The sequence below is a fragment of the Oncorhynchus kisutch genome, linkage group LG12 (assembly GCF_002021735.2).
Source record: "Oncorhynchus kisutch isolate 150728-3 linkage group LG12, Okis_V2, whole genome shotgun sequence".
In the NCBI taxonomy this organism is placed as follows: Eukaryota; Metazoa; Chordata; class Actinopteri; order Salmoniformes; family Salmonidae; genus Oncorhynchus; species Oncorhynchus kisutch.
The window spans coordinates 21,376,411-21,395,703 of NC_034185.2; the positions used below are offsets into that span (position 1 = coordinate 21,376,411).

General features: G+C 41.8%; 1 pseudogene; it reads left to right on the top strand.

Annotated features, from left to right (window-relative positions):
• LOC109901360 (laminin subunit alpha-2-like) overlaps positions 1–19,293 on the top strand; it is a 139,255-nt pseudogene that overhangs the window by 67,900 nt on the left and 52,062 nt on the right.

The window sequence follows — 19,293 nt, forward strand, 5'->3', positions numbered from 1 at the left end:
GGTCACTGTAGATGCACCAATGGCTACTTCGGTCAGCCGGTGGTTAAGGGGGGCTTGAGCCAGCCCTGCCAGTGTAACGGTAACCTGGACCTGGCCTCACCGCGGAGCTGTGACCCCATCACCGGATCCTGTCTGAGGTGTAGGGGTTCTACGGGGGAATCACCTGTGACACCTGCCAACGTGAGTATAAGAAGTACATGAGTATCAGAGCCTGTAGTGCGTTAAAACCCCTGTTCCTGTCTGACTGTCTGAGTCTCCTGTGAAGAGTGGGGTGTTGCTTTAATGTTATGGAGCGCTGCGCGCCTGCCAGACAGCCTGTATGCCAGATGTAAGCAGTGTGTTTGAGAATGTTTGGCTTTGAGAAGATAAATTAGGATGGAGAGAGAGAGAGAAGACTGAGATGTGCAGATGGTGACTGTCTGTGTAAATCCACATAAACAACCTGTGTTGAATCACAAACTTCAATGCCTGGCCCATAACAGTTTATCATTCATCTGCCTCTCCGTTCTCTGCAGTGTAGTCTGCTCTGTTGATTATGTCTGAAGATAACTAATTAGTCTCCGTTTACCAAAATAACCCATTTGACTATAATGCCAAGTTAATTAAAAATACATTACAGTGTATAGCCAAATGGATTATTGATATATAACTCTTGATAGACACATGCAATACAATAAGATGATTCATACAGAGTTATTGATAGTATATGAAAACTAGAGCCAAGGTAGAGTTCAAAAGCTAAACATGCAGTTAGGCCTAATGCCTAAAGGAATTCTACAAGAGAATGGAATGGCTGCCATCATCTGCATGGTTAAAAGCTCTGCAGCAAAACACACTACTTCCATTTGAATGAAATCTATCGAGGTTGGTGAGAAGAAGTACATTTTCTCTGAAATAGTCTGGCAGTCCTAACTGATTCAAGTGGTGGTGGTGAGGCATGGGGCGGAGATGGAGTAATCAACATTAGGAATGCAGAAACAGGGCCGCAGTTGATGCAAATTACCGACACTATAATGGTGGCAGGGAAACTGCTCGTAGTGTTTCATTAAAAATAAGTTGATGATCATTGTCACAGATCGCTGCAACATAATGTGGCTGACACACAGTGTGATCTTGATGTTGATTTCTGTGTGTGATGAAACCATCAACCTGACCCGTTCTCTCTCTCTCTCTCTCTCTCTCTCTCTCTCTGACAGCCACAATTAAAAACTTGACCCATCCTAGATCCCATCTGGACTCCATGCTGTCAGAATGAGGAGAAAGGAATCTTACAACTCATTCTAATTCCAACCTGTTAAACATTGAATAAATGCAGGCATTTTGCAGGCAAACATTTCATTGGCCAGAGCGACTGAGTGTAGTACAAAGACAGGAAAAAAGCAGCTGTCTCCTCCAACCAGTCCTATAGGAAACCATCTGTGATGTCCCCTCCAACCAGTCCTATAGGAAACCATCTGTGCCTGTGTTTTCTCTGCAGATCACTAGGACTTTTTAAAGTAAATAATGAGCCAGTTATACAACGGAAATGTGTTCCTATGTCTAGCAATCTGCAAGCTGTTGGATTTGCATACTCTATGAAATGATGATCGTAGACAGTAGTACAACACAGGAATATGACAGAAGAGGACATGGTTGTACTGTACCTTTACCTTTATCTGAGAGGACTTGGCTGGGGCTGTTCCTTTTTAAATCTGATAATATCCAACCCATCTCCTCCCCTCCTCCTCTCGTCTGTCTGCAGGGTGCCAGTGTCACAATACGGATACTGCTTTAACTCAGTGACATTTGTGGGTTTTCAAGCAGGAACTGCTCGTTCAAGTCTTGCCACAACATCTCAATTGGGATTAGATCTGGACTTTGACTAGGCCATTCTAAAACTAGAAATGTGTTGCTTTTTAACCATTTTCATATAGACTTGATTGTGTGTTTTGGATCATTGTCTTGCTGCATGACCCAGCAGCACTTCAGCTTCAGCTCACAGTCGGATGGCCTGACATTCTCCTGTCGAATTCTCTGATACAGAGCAGAATTCCCGTTTCCTTCTATTAAGGTAAGTCATCCAGGTCCTGAGGCAGCAAAGCATCCCCAAACATCACACTACCACCACCATGTTTGACCGTTGGTTTAAGGTTCTTACTGTGGAATGCAGTGTTTGGTTTTCGATGGGCATAATGGGACGTCATCCTTACACAGGAAGTCCAGGACCCAGGGCCGTGAGTTCTGTGTTGAGCTTAGAGGGCACTATGGTATTGAAGGCTGAGCTATAGTCGATGAACAGCATCCTCACATGTGCATTCCATTTGTCCAGATGGCTGAGGGCAGTGTGCAATGTACAATGGCAATTGTGTCATAGGTGGATCTGTCAGGGCAGTAGGTGAATTTGAGAGGGCAAGTGTGTCGAGGAGGTGATGTGATCTTTGACTAGCCTCTCGAAGCACTTCATGATGACTGAGGTGAGTGCTACGGGTCGGTAGTCATTCAGCTCAGTTACTTTCCCTTACTTGGGCACTGGGATGATAGTAGACATCTTGAAGCAGCTGGGGATTGTGCTAGCAAATATCCATAGATTTGCTTTCTGACCTGATTTAGCCTAACCTGATTTTACAGAGAGCTGTGTCTCAAGTCAAGGACTGTCACGACTTCCGCCGAAGTTGGCTCCCCTGCCTGTTCGGGCGGTGCTCGGCGGTCGTCGTCACCGTCCTACTAGCCGCTACCGATCCCTTTTTCGTTTGTCTGTTGGTTTTGTCTTACTAGTTTCACCTGTGTGTATTTTAGTTTAATTAGCTTCCCTATATATAGTAGGTTGTCCCGCCCTTGTTTTGTGCGGGATTGTTTTTGTTACTCTGTTGGATTGTGGTTTTCATGTGTGTATTCTCCGGACTGTTTTGTCCTGTGTTTGGGCTGGTCTATTCTATGCGCCCTGTGTGTTGGCGTGACCGTTTGTTTGCCTGAGAATAAATTCACGATATACTGAACCCTGCTCTCTGCGCCTGATTCCAAACGTACAGTCTATAACACGATAGAAAAGTCTATAAACAATGTGTGCAAATGAAGTACGATTAGGGAGGTAAGGCAATAAATAGACCATAGTGGCGAAATAATTACAATTTAGCAATTAAACACTGGAGTGATGAATGTGCAAGTAGAGATACTGGGGTGCAAAGGAGCAAAACAATAAATAACAATATGGGGATGAGGTAGTTGGCTGGGCTATTTACAGATGCGGTATGTACAGGTGCAATGATCTGTAACCTGCTCTGACAGCTGATGCTTAAATTTAGTGAGGGGATATGAGTCTCCAGCTTCAGTGATTTTTGCAATTCGATCCAGTCATTAGCAGCAGAGAACTGGAAGGAAAGGAGGACAAAGGAGGAGTTGGCTTTGGGGGTGACCAGTGAAATATACCTGCTGGAGCGCTGCTACGGGTGGGTGCTGCTATGGTGACCAGTTTACCTAGCAAAGACTTATAGATGACATGGAGCCAGTGGGTTTGGCGACAAATATGAAGCGAGGGCCAGCCAATGAGAGCATACAGGTTGCAGTGCTGGGTAGTATATGGGGCTTTGGTCACAAAATGGATGGCACTGTGATAGACTGCATCCAATATGCTGAGTAGAGTGTTGGAGGCTATTTTGTAAATAACATCACCGAAGTCAAGGATCGGTAGGATAGTCGGTTTAGCAGCATGAGTGAAGGATGCTTTGTTGCAAAATAGGAAGCCGAAATAGGAAGCCGATTCTACATTTAATTTAGGAGTGGAGATGCTTAATGTGAGTCTGGAAGGAAAGCGTACAGTCTAACCAGACACCTAGGTATTTGTAGTTGTCCACATATTCTCAGTCAGAACCGTCCAGAGTAGTGATGCTAGTCGGGCAGGCAGGTGCGGGCAGTGATCAGTTGAAGAGCATGCATTTAGTTTTACTTGCATTTAAGAGCAGTTGGAGGCCACGGAAGGAGAGTTGTATGGCATTGAAACGCGTCTGGAGGTTTGTTAACACAATGACCAAAGAAGGGCCAGAAGTATACAGAATGGTGTCGTCTGCGTAGAGGTGGATCAGAGAATCTCCAGCAGCAAGAGCGACATCATTGATGGATACAGAGAAAAGAGTAGGCCCGAGAATTGAACCCTGTGGCACCCCCATAGAGACTGCTAATACATAATAACATATTTTTTAAATGAGCTAGTCCTATATACATATGAGCTAGCTATAAGGCTACTGTATGAATGTATATTAACTATTATGTACAGATAACTGCCAAAATAAAAGAAACGGCAACATAAAGTGTCTTAATAGGACGTTGGGCCATCACGTGCCGCCAGAACAGCTTCAATGTGACTTTGAATAGATTCTGTGTTTGGAACTCTATCGGAGGTATGCAACACCATTCTTCAAGAAGAAATTCCATCTTTTGGTGTATTGTTGATGGAAAATGCTGTCACAGGAACCACTCCAGAATCTACATTTTACATTTACATCATTTAGCAGACTTACGGGAGCAGTTAGGGTTAAGGTCTTTGCTCAAGGTCACATCGACATATTTTTTTACCTAGTTGGCTCTGTGAGTCGAACCAGCAACCTTTTGGTTAGTGGCCCAAAGCTCTTAAGGGGATACTTTGGGATTTTGGCAATGAGGCCCTTCATCTTCTTCCCCAGAGTCAGATGAATTTGTGGATACCATTTTAGGTCTCTGTGTCCAGTATGAAGGAAGGTAGAGGTAGTTTCGTGAGCCAATGCTAACTAGCATTAGCGCAAACTGTGGATAGATGGCAGCATTCATGAAAAACTGAAAGGTCAAACCACCGCATTTAACCATGGCAAGGTGACTGGGAATATGGCCGAATACACACAGTGTAGTTATTCCCTCCTTGAGGCAATCAAACAGGCACAATTTCAGTATAGAAACAAAGTGGAGTCAAAATCCAATGGCTCAGACACAAAACATATGTGGCAGGGTCTACAGACAATCACGGACTACAAAGGGAAAACCAGCCACATTCCGGACATCGCCGTCTTGCTTCCAGACAAGATAAACACATTCTTCGCCCACTTTGAGGAGAACACAGTACCACCGACGCGGCCCGCTACCAAGGACTGTGGGCTCTCCTTCTCCGTAGCCGACATGAGTAAGACATTTAAGCGTGTTAACCCTCTCAAGGCTGCCGGCCCAGACAGCATCCCTAGCCGGGTCCTCGGAGCATGCGCAGACCAGCTGGCTGGAGTGCTTACGGACATATTCAACCTCTCCCTATCCTAGTCTTCTGTCCCCACATGCTTCAAGATGGCCCCCATTGTTCCTGCACCCAAGAAAGCAAAGGTAACTGAACTAAATGACTATCGCCCCATAGCACTCACTTCTGTCATCATGAAGTGCTTTGAGAAACTAGTCAAGGATCATATCACCATTATCTTACCTGACACCCTAGACCCACTTCAATTTGCTTACCGCCCCAACAGATCCACAGACGATGCGATCGCACTGCACACTGCCCTATCCCGTCTGGACAAGAGGAATGCCTATGTAAGAATGCTGTACATTGACTATAGCTCATCCTTCAACACCATAGTACACTCCAAGCTCATCATTAAGGTTGAGGCCCTTGGGTCTAAACTCTGACCTGTGCAACTGAGCCACCCCCAGGTGGTGAAGGTAGGAAACAACACTGATACTCAACACTGGGGCCACACAAGGGTGTGTGCTCAGCCCCCTCCTTGTACTCCCTGTTCACCCATGACTGCCTGGCACTTATACTTGGAGCACTAGTCACTTTAATAATGTTTACATATTTTGCATTACTCATCTTAAATATTTATGTACTGTATTCTGTTCTACTGTACAGTATCTTAGTCTAAGCCGCTCTGACATTGCGCGTCCAAATATTTATATATTCTTAATTCCATTCCTTTACTTAGATTTTAGTCTATTGTGTGTATTGTTGTGAAATTGTTAGATATTACTTGTTAGATATTATTGCACTGTTAGAGCTAGAAACAAGCATTTCGCTACACCCACAATATCATCTGCTAAAATACGTGTATGTGACCAATAACATTTGATTTGATGTGAAGTCTATAGGTATCTGCTAGCATGCTACCATATACCTATTAATTTCCAGCCATTGCACTAATGCTAGTTAGCATTTGCACTAGTTAGAAACTTCCTTCAAACTTCACGCAGAGACATAAAAATGGTATCCACGAGTTCATCCGTCTCTGGGGAAGTAGATATCCTGAAGCATAATTTGTTGTTTTATTGATGGTAGTGGAAAACGCTGTTTCAGGCGCTGCTACAGAATCTCCCATAAGAGATCTATTGGGTTGAGATCTGGTGACTGAGACGGCAATGGCATATGGGTTACATAATCAAAACACTGAGTGACCACTCGTGCCCTGTGGATGGGGGCATTGTCATCCTATGGGGGCATAGCCATGGTAACCAAAATAATGCCCTGCCCAGCATTTTTATACATGACCCTAAGCATGACGGGATGCTCATTTCTTAATTAACTTAGGAACCATACCTGTGTCGAAGCAGCTGCTTTCAATATGATTTGTATTCTTTATTTTGGCAGTTACCTGTACCACAGGAGGTTGGTGGCACCTTAATTTGGCAGGACAGATTCATGGTAACGGCTGGAGCGGAATAGGTTGAATGGTATCAAATACATCAAACACATGTGTTTGACGCCATTCCATTCGCGCCGTTCCTGCCATTTATTATGAACCGTCCTCCTCTCATCAGCCTCAACTGACCTGTACATATACAGTCGTGGCCAGAACTTTGAGAATGACACAAATATACATTTTCACAAAGTCTGCTGCCTCAGTTTGTATAATGGCAATGTCATATACTCCAGAATGTTATGAAGAGTGATCAGATGAATTGCAATTAATTGCAAAGTCCCTCTTTGTCATGAACTGAATCCCCCCCCCCAAAATTCCACTGCATCTCAGCCCTGCCACAAAACCATGCCTGCTGCCATCCCTGAGCAAGCTCTGTACTGGTGGTGCCCCTAAATGACATCATGTCAGTGATTCTCTCGTTAACACAGGTGTGAGTGTTGACGAGCACAAGGCTGGAGATCACTCTGTCATGCTGATTGAGTTCGAATAACAGACTGGAAGCTTCAAAAGGAGGGTGGTGCTTGGAATCATTGTTCGTCATCTGTCAACCATGGTTACCTTCAAGAAAACATGTGCCATCATCATTGCTTTGCACAAAAGGGCTTCACAGGCAAGGATAGAGGCTGGATATCCTTGAGGCTGCCAGTAAGATTGCACCTAAATTGACCATTTATCGGATATTCAAGAAAATGAAGGAGAGCTGTTTAATTGTTGTGAAGAAGGCTTCAGGGCGCCCAAGAAAGTCCAGCAAGCGCCAGGACCGTCTCCTAATGTTAATTTAGGGGCACCACCAGTACAGAGCTTGCTCAGGGATGGCAGCAGGCAGGTGTGAGTGCATCTGCACGCACAGTGAGGCAAAGACTTCTGGAGGATGGCCTGGTGTCAAGAAGGGCAGCAAAAGAAGCCACTTCTCTCCAGGAAAAACATGGGGCAGACTGATATTCTGCAAAAGGTACAGGGATTGGACTGCTGAGGACTGGGGTAAAGTCATTTTCTCTGATGAATCCCCTTTCCGATTGTTTGGGGCATCCGGAATAAAGCTTGTCTGGAGAAGACAAGGTGAGTGCTACCATCAGTCCTGTGTCATGCCAACAGTAAAGCATCCTGAGACCATTCATGTGTGGGGTTGCTTCTCAGTCAAGGGAGTGGGCTCACTCCTAAGAACACAGCCATGAATAAAGAATGGTACCAACACATCCTCCAAGAGCAACTTCTCTCAAACATCCAGGAACAGTTTGGTGACGAACAATGCCTTTTCCAGCATGATGGAACACCTTGCCATAAGGCAAAAGTGATAACTAGGTGGCTCGGGGAACAAAACATCAATATTTTGGGTCCATGGCCAGGAAACTCCCCAGACCATAATCCCATTGAGAACGTGTGGTCAATCCTCAAGAGGCGAGTAGACAAACAAAACCCCACAAAATCTGACAAACTCTAAGCATTGATTATGCAAGAATGGGCTGCCATCAGTCAGCATGTGGCCCAGAAGTTCATTAACAGCATGCCAGGGTGGATTGCAGAGGTCTTGAAAAAGAAGGATCAACACTGCAAATATTGACTCTTTGCATCAACTTCATGTAATTGTCAATAAAAGCCTTTGACACTTATGAAATGCTTGTAATTATACTTCAGTATTCCATAGTAACATCTGTTAAAAAATATCTAAAGAGACTGAAGCAGCAAACTTCGTGGAAATTAATATTTGTGTCATTCTCAAAACCTTTGGCCACGAGTGTACATGCAGTTAGGTATGAATGTAGAACAGCATTCTTTAGACTGTTCATCTAAATGTAATTGTAAATCCTTGAGGCATTGAACAAACACTTGAATGCACAATGTGACCCATTTACATAGGCTGTGTTTACACAGGCAGCCCAATTCTGATCTTTTTTCCACTAATTGGTATTTTGACCAATCACATCAGATCTTTTCACATCACATATTTTTCTGATCTAATTGGTCAAAGGAACAATTAGTTGAAGAAAAGGTTAGAATTGGGCTGCCTGTGTAAACACAGCCATACTGTAATCTACATTCTAGAGAGGTGATAGAGGATTCTTGGAAATATCCAGCCCCCACAAGACCCTTCAATCGATGTGATAATAGACAATGACTTTATTATCCCAATTAAATTTGTTGTGGCTCTGTGCATACATAACAATACATAATGGAAGATAGACAAAGGACATAGACAGACAGTAAATACTGGTAGAAAAAGTTATGTTCATCAATGATCATCTGTACACTATATACACTATAAACAACAAACCACTCTGTCAACTACAATGGTACCTGTAGGCCAGCCTGCTGGTCCTATTTGTGGTTTTAAACATTCAGTAGCCTTACTGCCACTGGGAAAAAGTATAGTTTGGCCCTATTGTTTTGTGCCCTTGTACGCTGTAACGTCGCCACGAGGGGAGAAGCTCAAAACTTGTGGGCTTTTGTGAAGGCAATTATATCATAAATGAACTCCAGACCCATCTGTTTGACCCCTAGCACCCTACTAGCAGAGCTAAAAAAAAATCTTTATATATTTCTCAGAGAGACATTACCGTTTCCGTACCAGCAGATGATAGAATATGTTAAGATACATTCAATTAATGACTTGTTAAACAGTGACAATAGAACACGATCAACATTAAGAGTTTTTAAGAGTTTTTGCTGACTTTCTTAGTACACTTTCCCCATTGTAGCTTGTGGTCAAGTACAACACCCAGATATTTATACTCAACGAAAATTCTGTTTTAGAAGTGGGATGGACATAATTATTGTTATTATTATTTTATTTTTTCAGTCGGAAAAACACTCCTCGTTTTGTATCAGATTCCAAAAATAAAACTAAGGGGGCCAAAAATGCAATGTCAGAATTGAAGGTTGAAGGTGCTCCACAGTGAAAGTTGCACCCTTGCTCCTCCTCTACCTTTATGTCTTGCCCCTTGACAACATTCTGTGGGGAAGTTTTTGAGCATCTCTTTGGTCTTTTTTTGTATTGAGCACTAAGTGAGAGTTGTCACACCACATCAAAAAGTCCTCCAAGACTGGCCCGTGCTCCTCTTCAACACCCTGGAGGATGACCAGTGCTGTGTCGTCTGCAAACGTTACCAGGGGTTTACCAGGGTAGGAGGTTTTACAGTCATTAGTGTACAAGATGTACAAAAGAGGAGAAAGTACACAGTCTTGAGGAGATCCCACGCTAGTGGTGCACTTGTCCAACATCCACTATCCCATATTGACCTACTGTGTCCCTTTGCTAAGGAAATCAAGGAACCACAGCACCAGGCCTCTATCTAATGAGAAAGTGTATATCAGTCTCTGAGCCAAGTTGGAGGGCTGGATTGTATTAATAAAAGCTGAGGCGAAATCAACAAATAAGACCTTAGCATGGCATTTGGATCTTCATAAGCAAATTATTATTTAATTGCCCTCTAATCAAGACTTGCCCTTTACACTGTGATAATGAATAATTCAGTCTACCTTACGGGCTTCATCTTAATTGAACTTGTATTTAAAAGTTCAGTTATTTCACCTTAGTCTCAGTGGAGGCTGGTGACTTGAAAAATGGTGGAGGATGGGAGACCCGCGGTATAGGTGTGGAACGCACAGAGATGACAAAGTGTGTTTCAAAAATCATCAAAGACAAATTATTTTAACCTAAAGCATTTAATAAAGGCATTTATAATACAATATTATGGGGAATGGGAATGAGAGGGCTACTAACACAGTGCTGGAAAGGGATCAAAGCAGTAATTGAATGAGGGTATGAGGCATGAGTTGAGGTGTTCAGAGGCTTGACTTCAGTGCAAGACAGGATTTGACTGGGAAGACGATAAACAATAACATAACACACCACACAGTTAGACAAAAGAGCTAAAACAAAATAGTCCAAGCAAGAAGTAAAATCATTGATGTGTAATAATGTGATTGTGTATGTGATTAACTTTACATACAGTAATTAAATAAAATTGATAGGGGTACTCACAGTGCTTGAAGAGGAAACATTTAATTTTCCAGTGGATGAGAGGGCACATGAAACATGGCTTCAGTTCATGTCAGGAGAGAGTTGACAATGATAGTGGAGTGGAGTGGTCATCACCTCTTAATCAGGGAACAGGATAGCAGATACAGCTGCGCCATCGTAGGTTTGAACAATAAAGTTTCTCCATGATATTAAACTCAGACATCTCAAAATGCATAAAGTCAAACACCGACTGCGCATCTCGCCCACTTGACATATCAAAGTAGCTCAAGGAACGTTCCTGAATAAAGCCCTGATTATCCACATACCTGACGATAACTGACAGCTGCAAGCAGTCTGGTGGGGCAATTTTTACCCCCAGGGGCCCAGAGTTTTTCCTTATCTGTTAACCTAACGAGGACAATTCTGGACCCTATAGGAATGTCAGTGATTAATCAGTTGTAAAAGTTTTTTTTTCCTAATCATCCTGTCAAACTGCAGCAACCTTATACTTGTTCATACTGTTAGGTTCTTATTTTTCAGAGTAAATAACTCACAGACACTAGAGAAGCTTTAACCAAGTTTAATCATTCCCAAAGGTTCTGTACAGCTGTAATCAGACAGCAAAACATTTCAGACATCACAGTTTATATACATCCTACTTAAGACACTCCTCCTCCTTACAGTTTATGGCTCCACAGGAAAGAAGGTAACCAGATATTAACCCTAATTACTCCCTTAAGGGGAGCTGAACTCACCCCTCACCTCCTGACCTCAACCCCTCCTTCACCTAATCCACAGATATCCATCTGTTTCCCCAATATCAACACATCGCTCTCCTCTCCTCCATCAAACACATGCCAAAGCCTTCTGTCTTTCTTCAGAGAACCATTAACTTCTAACAGAACACCCAGGCTCTTTCATTTCCTATCATTCATTTACTACCTCAATTATCAAAGTTTAGCCGATTCCAACAATATGAATGAAATGTAGACCAAATGTCCTCTACCCAGACACGGAGACAACAGCTGATAGACAATAGAACTCACAGAGCTGAGCTTGCTTTATGCATGTTTGCATCATGCAGGCCTATGCAACCGTAGACCTTAAAACATTTACTCACAACTGTCATCACTATTATGTTGATTGATTCATTCCAGTTAATCATTTTGTATTGAAAACATATAGGCAGCCTAGCCAGCCCAATTTTGAATATAAACAACATTTGATCACATTCACATGTTCTCCTGTCACACAAACACTATAAATACATAACATTACCAATTAGTTTACCCTGTCCATCTGGTCAGGGTAAGTGCACTGCATACAGCGCATAGGCTGTATGCAGCAACTCTTATTAGTAGTATTCATTTGATCAGACTGAAAAATTGTCTTGTTTTCATTCCATACAGCATGTCAGATCTCTAATCTTCAGGTGTAGCCTAGGCTGCTGCAACAATTATGTAATAGTTTTTTTTGCTTGTGTCTGTCAGGAGTGTTTATGTGTTAACATCTTTGCTAAATAAATACTGGAGGAAAGTGGAAAGCCTACTTGAGCGCACGTGAAAGAATTCGCTGCGTCAACCTCTCTCTTTAATCAAACTTTTATTGATGATGCGATGGAAGCTATTAAATCATTCTGCATTGATTTCGACATCCCAGAAAAGACAGTCGAAAGTTCCATATGTTCAGCAAGTAAAGCATCGTAACGTACAACTACCTCTGCAAGCTCCTTGTAGTTTCCCTTGTTAGCGCAATGTTCCCTCTCGTCGTGTCCTTGCACAGTTTGAATACGCAGACTTTCGTCATGATCTGATGTGGGCATTTATATGCTCCCTGCTTTTGTTTTGACGTTTAGCTGATCGATAGATGTTCTTCAGGCCACTATACTCCCCTGTCGCCCAAGGCTCAGATTTTCCAAAAAGCAGGCGGCTTGATGAAAGGCTCCATGTTAACCAGCTATACATTTGATACCAGTTGGTATTGAATGCCCGCACCATTTCATCCTTCTTCATGAAACTGATCTCAGGCAGAGGTCGACCCTCGGATTTAATTCGTACCTTTTCCATGTACCCCAGAGAATGATAGGGGTTCTTCAACGAAATTACTGAAATTAGCAAGGCAAGTTGAACTAAATTGCACAAACTAGGCACAAAAATAAAGTTCTAAAACCAAGAAAAACATTTATAATCTACCCCCTCTGTCTCCTGTAATTTGAATAAAATAATTTGAATTGAATAATATCCCCAAAAAACTATCCCTTTTCAATTTCTATCCAGTAATGTCACCAACTCACCAAGCTTCTCAACACTTAGAACCCCAATACAACACAGTAGGTTCATTCTCTGATCCTAATCCTATGATTGGATGGACAACATCCAATCATAGGTCAGTTCTGTTATGTCTTTAGCGTCATTAACCTGAAGACTTATTTTATCAAATAAATTCTCTGTAATTATTATTACGTGATTAAACTAATCATGTAAATGGAATTAACTAGGAAGTCAGGGCACCAAAGAAAATCTTCAGATTGCAAAGTTATAACCTTCCTAATATAGCTTTCAGATATTTTAATATCTGATCATTTAGTCTTCTAATTATTGAATTATTCTTAACCTCACGTTAGTCTCATTCCAAATGTCGTAAATTGTTCGTTATCTGCATGAACCCAGTCTTCACTATGAATCATCTATACATCAATTGTCTCATTCATTTATTTATTAACTAACTAAATAAACTAAATAATCACAGAAATGATAGGGGATGTGCCCTAGTGGGCTAAACCGGCATCGCGGCTTGGTAAACAAAGGGACTGAGAAAGGCACGAAAGACAAAAGACACTACACAGTTGACAATTATAACAATTGAATTGCTAATCCTTTGCACACGAACGCTCACTCATTCGGGAATAATTGCAATCAATAAATATATTTACACTCAGTGTGTCGTCTCAATTCTCTATTGGAATTGTCCTTCTTTCTGTTGGAAGTCTTTCGTGGTTAGAATGGATACTTCCACTTCAGAAATGTTCTTATAGAATAGATATTTCGGCGGTTTCGGCCTTCGCATTCAATTCCTAGCTGCAGACTAGTACACAATTCTTAGCTGCACACTAGTAATTAGTATCGAAGATTTGCTCTTATTCTGTCGGTATCGATAGTCTCAGATTTTCAACAACCATTACAACCTTAGGTTTTAATGTCTCTACTCAAACCTTAGCCCTCTCGGTGATCGAGGTAAGCTTGGTCTCCTGGGAAATTCCCACGGTGGGGGTTATATCCAGAACAGTAGGAAAGGGCTGTCCCATGACGCCAGATCAATGTCTGTGGAGTTTCCTTCATTAACCTCTTTGCGCTAGGGGGCAGTCTTTTGACGTCCGGATGAAAAGCATGCCCAAAGTAAACTGCCTGTTACTCAGACCCAGAAACTATGATATACATATAATTGGTAGATTTGGATAGAAAACACTCTAACGTTTCTAAAACTGTTAAAATAATGTCTGTGAGTATAACAGATATGGCCGGCGAAACCCAGAGGACAAACCATACCAAAAAAAAAACATTTCAGCCTGCCACTGTTTTCAATGGCATCCATTGTTTATTATGAATCCTCCCAGATTGCAGTCCCTAGGGCTTCCACTAGATGTCAACAGTCTTTAGAAAGAGTTTCAGGCTGGTTTTTGGAAAAATGAGCTAGAATTTGTAGTTTTTCTAAGTGGCTCCCATTTTGTCTGTGGTGTTTTCATGCGTGTGGATGAGAACACGTTCTTTGTTGTTTATCTCCGGTAAAGACAATAACGAATCTCTGTCTTAAATTTGATAGTTTATTTACGTATTATGGTCGCTGAGGTTTGATTATAAACGTTGTTTGACTTGTTTGGAGAAGTTTATTGGTAACATTTGGGATTAATTTTGTATGCATTTTGAAGGAGGGAAACCGGTGGATTATTGAATGAAGAGCCCAGCTAAACTGAGTTTTTGGGGTTATAAAGAAGGACTTTATCGAACAAAATGACAATTTGTGATGTAGCTGGAATCTTTTGGAGTGCCAACAGAAGAAGATCTTCAAATTAAGGCTTTTATTATATCGTTATTTCTGACTTTCGTGGCGCACCTGCCTGGTTGAAAAATGTTTTTCATGCTTTTGAATGCGGGGCGCTGTCCTCAGATAATCGCATGGTGTGCTCTTTTTGAAATCTGACACAGCGGCTGGATTAACAAGAAATTAAGCTTTATTTTGATGTATGAGACTTGTATTTTCATGAATGTTAAATATTTCCATTTCTGTAATTTGAATTTCATGCTCTGCAATTTCACCGGATGTTGTCAAGGTGAGTCGCTAGCAAAACGCCTGCGCCAGAAAGGTTAAACAGTTTAAAATCACATTACATAATTTCACAAATAGTTTAATCTTTACTCATTCATTTTATACAACAATTAAATGCAAGCCTCAGAACTGAGACTCTTGTATAAACAGAGTTATGGTAATGTGGCTGTTTTGTCTCTTATGAGTTTCACAAACATTAAACGAAATGGACCAGTCGTAGCTGGATTCTCCCCAGACTGTGTACACATTCTCCAAAACATGGACATTGTTCAGTTCTCAAGTTCTATGACGGAGAAGAGGTTCCTTTGTTCTCCTGCGAAACCTCTCTGCCTGGCCATGAGGAGAGAGACTCCTCTAGGAATTTAGGACCTGCGATAACAGAGCCTGGGTGTAGGGGGAAGAGAGACGTGGTGAGAGAGAGAGGGGGATAGTGCTCGCTATACCCAAAGAGGGCCACCTCATGACAGTTCATACTGCAAAAGCTTTGATTGGTTGGAGGTCGTCCTCCGGAAGTGATCATAATTACCATGTAGGTCTATGGTAGGGGGTGAGGCCTACGAGCCTCCTAGGTTTTGTATTGAAGTCAATGTAACCAGAGGAGGACAGAAGCTAGCTGTCCTCCGGCTACACCATGGTGCTACCCCAGAGAGTGCTGTTGAAGTTGCTGTAGACCTTGATTGCAAAACAGTGTGTTTTAATCAATTATTTGGTGACGTGAATATATTTAGTATAGTTTTATGTAAAAGTGTTTCACTTTTTATTTTCATGAAATCTCACTGAGGAGGCCCCTTCCTCCTCTGAGGAGTATCCACTGCTTGGTCTGTGGTCGCTGTTATGAAGTAGGTCTATGTCTCTCAGATATTTATCCAGCGTGTTATTCCCATATAGTTAAGACTATAATGTGATTAAGGGATTGAATATATATGCTTTTCTCTTAATTAACCTGTGGCCATTCGGATTATAATATGTATAATATGAAATATATCAATGGAACACTAGTCACTTGAATAATGTTCACATACCGCTTTACTCATTTATTATGTATATACTGTATTCTATTCTACTGTATTTTAGTCAATGCCACTCTGATATTGCTCATCCTAATATTTATATATTTCTTAATTCCATTGTTTTACTTTTAGATTTGTATGTGTTGTTGTGAATTGTTAGATACTACTGCACTGTTAGAGCTAGGAACACAAGCATTTCGCTACACCCGCAATAACATCTGCTAAATATGTGTATGTGACTCAATTTGATTTGATTTATATTCATGACTGGTAACAAGCCATCCATGGCTTTTGAGCATCACTTTCCGACTTTAGCCATGTGGAGAAAAGACTTTTAAGCAGACGCCATTAAAGTCAATGACATATCCCTTTGAACTTCTTTGATCTAGAGGTGGTGTAAAAAGCTACAATGGATGCGGCTCTGTTTTAAATCATCCCTGCATGTTGAGTGAGATTGGTGAGATTGCATGCAACGCTAACCACACTACACACAACCACTCTACACACAACCACTCTACACACAACCACACTACACACAACCACACTACACACAACCACTCTACACCCGACCACTTTACACACACAGTAGGGCTATTATTTAGCTGCGCAAACAAGAGTAAGCAGACACTTCTACCACACAGACACACACATATCGGTCATCCGAACACAATACCTGGTTGCTGCTCAGTGGCTAATGCTTTCTGTCAATCAGTCAGCCGTCCATGTCCGCTCCCGCTTCTGAGGCGACTGTGTCCACATGGGCGGTGGACACATCCCGCCAGGACTCCCAGCACCCCCAGAGAGAGCTCCCATATGACTCCCCCGGAAGGGGCCCACACTTTACCTAGGGCCGTTGCAGTGACCATATTCCCGCCACATTGGCAGTCATGAGTCATGACCGCAGTAAAATTCCACGTGACCGTTGAGTCATGGTATTCTCCTTTTATGCACTCTGGACATGCTTAGATAGTACACAACTTGCTAACGAATATCAAGTCTTAATGACCTGGTAATCAGGGCTCTATTGTCTCTCTAACCACTCTGACCACATCAATGCAAATGCCATCGGAAATCACATAAAACACATATCGTCAACTGTAGGCCTATAGTACTTTTAAAACTCACCTCACTGTGATGATCAATTTGAAGAAAGAAGTTGAAACAGGTTGAACAGGTTGAAACACTGTAAAACATGGTTGTTGTGGATGTTGTTTCAAAGCCTAACAACAACATGGACAGCTCTTTAATTCAAAACAACCCATTTGCATATTAGATCTTATGCATATGCAATAGTTTTATGAGCCCAAGCCTGACAATACGTAGCCTACCACATATTAGGCATGGTAGAAAAACACAATACAAAACTGATTTAAAATGTCTTTGGTACATAATTGGTCTAGCCTATACTCCAAAATTAAACAAATTAGAGTAATTGTGGACTGCATTATTATGCATACTCGATGGACTGGTTACCTTATGCTACGCTCCAAAATGTACATCCATGAGTCTGGGAGAGAATGTATAGCCCTAGGCGATGCTGTTGGTTCATTGATTGTGCAGTGTAGCTTACAGTTAGCCTAGAGTTAGTGAATTTGATTTTGAATAGCCTAGTAATAAGGCATATTTTATATTTTCATAATTCATTGGGTGACCTGTTATCTTTAGCTGTACAGAATATCTCACCACCATGTGTTTCCATCTCCTCCTCTCGCTCCTTTGTTCCTTTCTCCAGCACACAGAGGGGCTGTCATCAGTTTAATGAAAACATGTTACTATCCATGTTCCCGAACAGATTTCACTGGGTTTCCCAAATTAAGCACTGGGTAACTGCAGGAACAAGGTTGGAGAGCCCATCTCATACAGAGTTTGGGCAGAATATCACCGTTCGGGGCAGCGAGAGCATGCTTCTCAAACAGTGGTTGATGCATGGATAGAAAAAGGTGTCCTTATATTTATTTCTCAGCTGCTCATATTAACCACTATGCTCCACTATAAAACCGAAATAGCCTACAAAACATGTGGCCTCCATTAGCTATTCCAGTGCATACAGATGACATGTCTTCTTCCCCTGCCTCTGTTCCTGCCCATTTGATGAATGGGCCATTCTAAATCTAAACTAAGTTTACATATTAGTAAAGAGGAGATTAAATTGAGAATAGTCTGATGGATAAAAATATGATCACTTGATGAGACAACAGCTGTGCAGCCTGAGGCAAGGAACAGAGCAAGCTTTCTTAGGTACTTTCTCAAATCATCAATAGCCTACAGTCGCATCATGCAGACCATATATGTATTGATTTCTAAGACATTATAAGGTTTGTATCAGTCACAACTAAAGTTGCCAAATAACTCTAAATCTAGTATTTTAGTATTTTATTTATTTGTTTCAAATGATCAGTTTTACTCTCAACATAGCCACTTCATATGAGCACTCTCTCCATAATGGGAAAACTATCCTTTCTATTTTATCGTTCAATTATATTCTTCTTATCATAAAATCATATCAAATTAAATAATGGAACAGGACTTATAAGCATATCTTGTCAGCTAAATTAACAAATCTGCAGCCTATAGCATGGAGCATAGCCAGATAACATAGGCCTACAGTAGGCCAACTCGTATTCCGATCTTCTGAAATACATTTTCTTCATGTTTCTTTAGACCTGACTAAAATAAGTAATGGATTTATGGTGATGGTGTGTATTAAATTGATTTACTAGACTTTTTAAAACGTAGATGTTCCAAAGGGATGCATCAGGGGCTTGTACGTGTGGAGGCCTGGAGATGCTAAACGTGTTTATGTTCATTAACGGTCAGTTACCATGAGACCGGCAGCCTTTTGCATGACAATAACTGGCTGACAAAATGTCATGACAGCCACAGCCCTAAATATACCTCACCTTATCTCACCTGCCCGCCTGGTTCACTGGTTCAGTCTGGCTTTGTGGAAAGTTTGTGGATTGTTTAACATATGAAGCTGATGGATTAACCCTTTGTGACTGGTTATTGATTAATCTAATGGTGTATTGATTATGAATACCTGACACTCTCCTCCACAGGCCTGTGGCTGTAACCAGGTAGGCTCAATGACCCAGCAGTGTAACCTCAACACAGGCTGCTGCTTGTGCCGGGAACAGTCTCACGGAAAGAAGTGCAGTGAGTGTAGGCTGGGCTACCGGGACTTCCCTCAATGCATTTCCTGCATCTGCAACATGGCTGGTTCGGACATCCAAACCTGTGATGCAGACCAGGATGTTTGCGCCTGTGTGGACAGGACTGGACAATGCAGCTGCAAAGTAACCCACAACCATCAGTTGATTGTAGTCTACTCTATTTTCTATCTATCGATCACTTAGAATATTCATCACAGGATGCT